The sequence below is a fragment of the Agelaius tricolor genome, unplaced genomic scaffold (assembly GCF_023055355.1).
Source record: "Agelaius tricolor isolate 1412-34295 unplaced genomic scaffold, bAgeTri1.0.p SCAF_22, whole genome shotgun sequence".
Taxonomy (NCBI): Eukaryota; Metazoa; Chordata; class Aves; order Passeriformes; family Icteridae; genus Agelaius; species Agelaius tricolor.
In genome coordinates, this window is record NW_027269282.1 from 2,983,496 (window position 1) to 2,989,495 (window position 6,000).

The following is a 6,000-nucleotide window of genomic DNA, read 5'->3' on the forward strand; positions in this document are numbered from 1 at the left end:
AAAGCTTGCAACAGTGAGGTGCTCTCAGCTCCATGACAAAATTTCTGGCTAGAAGTGGAGGGAAGGAATAGGAGCAGCCAATGCCTTGGTGCTGGAGTGTTTGCTTCTGATGGGGGAGGTCCTGGCCAGAGCAAGCTTTGGGACACTGGGTGTCCTGAGGAGCTGGCTTGGTGGTGGGAAGGGAATGTCCCCTTCAGCTGCCACTGAGCCTCATCCCTTGTCCTTCCCCACAGTGGCTGCAGCTTTTACTGTGATGTAATGCTGCAGTGGGGTGCACAAGCTCCTGGAGGCCCCATGGATCTTGTGGGGGCAGCAATCTGTGGGTCACATGAAGCTGTTTCACAACATGCCAGATCTGTGAAAGAAAGACTTTTTAAATTTTTATATTTTTTTTAAGGCCAAACTACTTTCCCTCATGAAAGAGAAATGAAAAGGAGGCAGGGGGCAGCTACAGAGAGAATGCACTGGAAAGGCTGTTCTTTCATTTGGGGTTAAAAGCAGATTTCTGTGCATTTCAGACTATAAGCCCTGGTAAGTGCAGCTCTAGGCACTCTGGAGCTCTGTGACAAGCACTAATTTTGAGAGATTGTTCCTTGCTGATGGACAATTACACACCAATCACAGCAGGAATCTGAGCATGGCTAATGTAAATGGCCTGGCATTTTGCTATTTGGGAAGTAATGCTTTTTGATTTGTTAATGTTATATAGCTTTTACCCAGTACAATAAAAGTTCAAATGTTCTCCACATGTTTCATTATTTCTGAGATTTACTCAGTAAAGGCAGGAATGAAATCCATAGGCACTGACATTGTTTACAGTTTTACTGCAGGTTGCCACTCCTGTGCATGCCACCTGTAGGACTTGGAAGAAGGTTGGCTCTTGTCTGGGGATTGCTCCTGGTGGGCCTCGAATTGTTAAATCCTTGTGCTACTGAGTCCCACAAACCAGCAGGACCTGCTGGTGCCTCACAGCCCAAGGGCCCTGCACCTCAAACAGCAAGCTCTTTGTGAGCATGGTGTCCTTGGGCCTGTGAATGTGTCATCATCAGATGGAAGCTGTAGGGTAGGTGGTAGAAAGACAAAATAATATGTCTGAAACACATTTTTTTTTTCCCCCTGCTAATGTACTGTAGCAATGAGAGGTTCTGGACAGAGGTCAAACTGAGCTGTTTGGTGTCTGTCTGTCAGAGCTGAGAGCAGTTTTGACATTCAGATGTTGCTCTGAGTGTGCATAGTGCCACTTCTCTCTCAGCAGCACTGCCCAAAGGTCAGTGCCCTCTGCCACAAGTGCAAAACCTCACACAGCTGATGGTGCCATGGCTTGGTGCTGTGAATTCCACTAAAAAGATCTCATTGATACTTGGGAGCTATTTAACTTGGAAATCTGCCTGGAAATTGGCCCCTCCTTCTCTCCCTCTCTCAGGGATTTTGTATTTGGATCAAATATCTGAAAGTTTAGTGTGAGTGCTCCAGGAAATGATGATAGTCAGAGGTGTCTCACTGCAGAGTTGTGTCTCAGACACCCCTGATGACAAGTGCAGCAGAAATGCTGAGGGTTCCATAGTGCTGCTGTTGCACTAAGCAATGAACTGGATCCAGCATCACCATGCATGATTAAATGGGCTGGCCAATAAATCCTTGGCTAGTATGAAGATTGAACTTCAAGGGAATTTCACTTCCTGTGCCAAAGAATCCACTCATGAGCATCCAAATTCATCTGAGAGCAGCTTGTTAGTAGCACCTAGATACTACAGTAATTGGTGAGCTATAAATAACAAAGGCAGACATAATATTAAACAGGCTGTGTCATCAATTAGCTAATGACAGAAGCATAGAAATATTGGATAAAAATAACCTGTAACAGCACAATACTTTCTTCTTACCCCCCTCCTACTCTCCCTCCTCCAGAAATGAGCAGCTCTAGGACACCTCATTTTTTAATATTAATAATTTAGGAGCTGTAAGGTTCTGCAACGAGCAGTGTCTGATCTGCAAAACGTTCACTTTTTCAGATTGATTTACACTTCCAATCACTTGCAAGAAGTAAAGATGGTAAAAGCAGTGGGATTTTGATGCATGGGGATTGTTTCAGGTCATGTAGTGGAGCCTGTGGCACAGCTTCTGAAAGAAATTTGTTTGTTTAGTTCAGTGGCACTTATGTGATGGCAGCAGCTGCCCATCACATTGGTTCTCAGTGTGACACAACAAAGAGCACACACAGACACAAGACATGGAGGGGGACCCCAAAAACTTCACTTCTGGGCTTGGATTTGCAGCTGTCAATCAGCTGTCAACCAATGCATCTCAGCTCAATAAGGCCTGCACTTACCCTGGTGCAGACAATGTGGTGTCAGAGTCTGTCTCGTGCTGTCATTGCCCAGCAGAGCCCTGATCCTGCCTGGTGCTGCATGTGAGTAAATGCTGTCGTGGATGGGGATTTCTGGCTCCCTGTGGAGCACTGGCAGTGGCTCCTGTGCTTCTCCTTGTTCTCCCCTGGGCAGAGGACAAGGCTGTGTTCCCACATCAGCCTTGAGCAGCCTCATGGCATTTTCCTGGCCCATAGGAATGCAGAGGGATTGAGAGGACTGACCTGCCCATCCCTAAGGAGCAAAGCCCCTTTCTCTCTGCTGTGTCTGTTGTAGATGAGCAGAAGCTTGGTGAGGCAGGGATCTCTGCAGCCACAGCTGCATGGCTCTGGTGAGGGCAGAGAGCAGATTTCCTTCAGCACTTCTTTCAAAAGTACCAAGCTTAAGAAGTTGTGGAGGAAGATGCAGACAAAGTGGGGTGCAGACAGACTGGCCCACAGTGTGAGCTTGTAGACCCCGTCCTTCAAGTTTATCAGCCCAAGAGAACACCTTAGCAAATTTCCAGGAAATAAAACAGAAGCACAGAAAGCTCTCCTGAATCCCTGTCCCAGCTATTAACACCCTTATCAAGCTTTTTCCTTTTGGCAAGGAGATGTTCTGGATGTGTGAGGCTGTTCTGAGAGCTGGAGTCTGGGAGCCTTTTCCTCCCTACTAAGTTTGCCTCCACGATTTAATAATTGCTCAAGATCATTTTTATAAAGCAGCAAGACAAGTGATCCATGACTTTGTGTGGATTTTTAGATGGGTGCAGAGCTGACTGGAAGGCTGTGGGATCACTCTGGAAGCTTCAGTGCTGCTGCATGTCTGGGTCATGGCTGAGCTTGTCCTTGAGCTTCAGATGGAGCCCTGGGCTCAGCCTGGTCCCCAGGCAGGGAACACAGGGGGCTTTCAGGGCTGAATTTTGATGATGTTTTATTTGGGATGGTGTGTAGCACAAGAAAAAGTGGTTCCTGCCACTCTGCTCTGTCCCAGCTGTTTTTGTTCTTTTTGCTTGCTAGGGCTTGCAGTGACAGTTTTAAGATTTGGGCTGTGTGGGTTAAGCCCTGAAGCAAACCTTGTGAGACACTGGGGATGAGGAGTCACAGAGGAAAACTTGCTGCTAATCTTTCCAGTTGCTTTTGTAGTCAGAGAGCAGCCATCTCCTCTGCAGGGTGATTCAGAGGCTAAATTCAGCTCTTCCTGTGAATCAGCCTCTGGGGCAGCTCACCCTGCAGTTGCCATCTCCAGAGCAGCCCCAGGCACTGCAGCAGGGTCAGGGCCAGAGTCTGCAGCACCCCTGGGAGCAGCAGGGGCTCCTGGTGCTCCAGCCCCATGGAGCTGGGCCAGGGCCATGGTTAGTGCTGGTATTGTGACAGCAAACCCCCTGAGTGGGGAATGGTGTGCGCTGACTCCATGCTTGCAGAATGATGAACAAATCCTTTATTAAGCTATACTGTATTACACTATACTGCTCTACTCTACTACTACACTAGATTACTAAGGAAAAACCCATCACCCTTGCCAGGCAGTCCAATACACACACACGTGGATCCAACTGGTCAATGAATCAAAACACCATCACCAGAGTCCAATGAAGAAATCCCCTTTGGTAAACAATCTCCATAACACATTCCACATGTGCACCACAACAGGCACAGCAAATACAGATAAGAATTGTTTATCATTCCCTTCTCTGAGCTTTCTCACAGCCTCCCCCAGGAAAATGCCTGGGAAAGTTGTGCCTGCTGCTCTCTGTGCAGAGAGCTGTGGCCATGTGCTGGTGGTTTGGAGAGCCTGGGATTCCCCAGGAGAACTGTGATTTGGGGAACTTCCTGACAATCCTGCTTCATATGGGGGACTCAAGTCAGGAGAGCTGTGCACAGCCAGCTGCTCTGCCTGCATGGCCCTGAGCTGGGAGACTCAAGAGCCAAGGGTGGCAAGAAGGACAAATGCTGAACCTGAGCAGAGGAGAGAAACAGCCATGATGCAGCTTTTGTCTCCACTGAAATTTCCTGCTGTTTTTAAACAAAGTTAAATCTAGTTTGTTTCTATCTAAAAAAAAAAAAAAAATTGGAAAAGTTGAAATTCAAACATTTTGACTTTTACAGCTTTTTCAGGTTCATTTCCTGTCTTTTTCATCACCTCATTTTCTCTCTTGCGAGTTGTGGAGATTAGGGTAGGGTTTAATGAGGATATCTTGAAATACCTCAGTGTTTGAAAATGGAAAGAAAATCGGTTTATTTTTGTTTGCTGGCTTCTTTGGGAACTTCTTTACGAAAAAACCAAGCAGCCAACTCTAAACAACTTTCAAATATTGCACACCAAATGCTCTGTTTCTTCTTTTCCCATGGCTAAAGCACCTATCTGTGTGCAAGAAGCAATGCCCCTGTCTCATTGTGGGCAGCTTGAGCCTCATTGATGTGCAGGCTGGAAAAGCTTTTAAAGGAAGGCTCTGGCTGCCTTGTGCTGCTGGAATAGCCAGGCCTACAGCAAATCAAACCAGGACAGGGGAAACCACGGTGCACAGGTGTGAGAAAAGAGCAGTGGTGGGCACAGGGAGTGAGGGTGAAGGGATGGAGCTGGGGAGGGAGGGAGGGTGCCAGGTGCTGCCAGGACTGCTCAGAGCAGTGGGAGCTGCAGTTCCCAGGAGAGCAGCCGGGGACTCCTCTCCCTGCTCCTTCTTCCTTCCCACTTCTGGCTTTTGTGGAGCTGCAGAATTGCGAGCGGGGGTGATTGTTTAGCGTATCACTGCTGAACACGGGAGGCTTTGTGGTAATTAGCTCACTGCTAATTAGGAATATCTTTGGGTATTTCTTTGCAGGAAAGCACTGATCCATTTATAACAAGTCATCACTTGTGAAGCAATTACCTGAAACACGTTTTCCCCTTTTTATAGAAAGAATTATCTTCCTTTTTTTTTCTTTAATTTTTATATCAAAACATGTTGAATATCCCTGTCAAGGAGGATGGGTCTTCGTAATTTAAATGTTGCGAATGTATCTTGTGAAATGTCTCAATAAGTAATTTTATTAGTTCAAAAAAAAAAAAAAAAACCAAAACCCCAAACCCAGAAAAAACCCTCAACATAAAAGCAAGCACGACGAACTCCTCAGAGCAGAAAAGTCACATTTATTTTTCTAAAACTGTGAGAAACTTTTGAAATTCAAAGACCTCTGTGTGCACACATTTCCATGTAAAATGCCACAAGACCTGTGGTGTTTTGCCTTGTGCTTTCTCACCATTGACTTCCATGGCTGTGTGTACAGGTGATGGAAGTGACACTGGTCTCTTCCTTGCTGTGTATGAGGAGTTGCTCCCCTCACAGGACAGAAACCTGTGACCTTTAGGTCCCCAGCTTGTTTCATGCTATGAATGTTGTGCTGTTAAACTGCAGATGTTTTATGTGTAGCCTAAAGATGGAAATTGAACTGGTCTCAAAGCTATTTCACATAGGGTGAGTAAAAATCACTTAAGTGAACTCTTACAGCGAAGCAAAAAGCAATGGTTGAACCAGAACAGATTTTAAGCAACAGATTCATGGTAGTGCAGAAAACTGATCTGATCTGTGTGAACAGTGCCTGAGTGTTATTTATTCCCAGACAGTTTAGTTACAGGGCTGATGTCCAGCTCAGAGGTCTCTGCTCTGCCCGGCAGC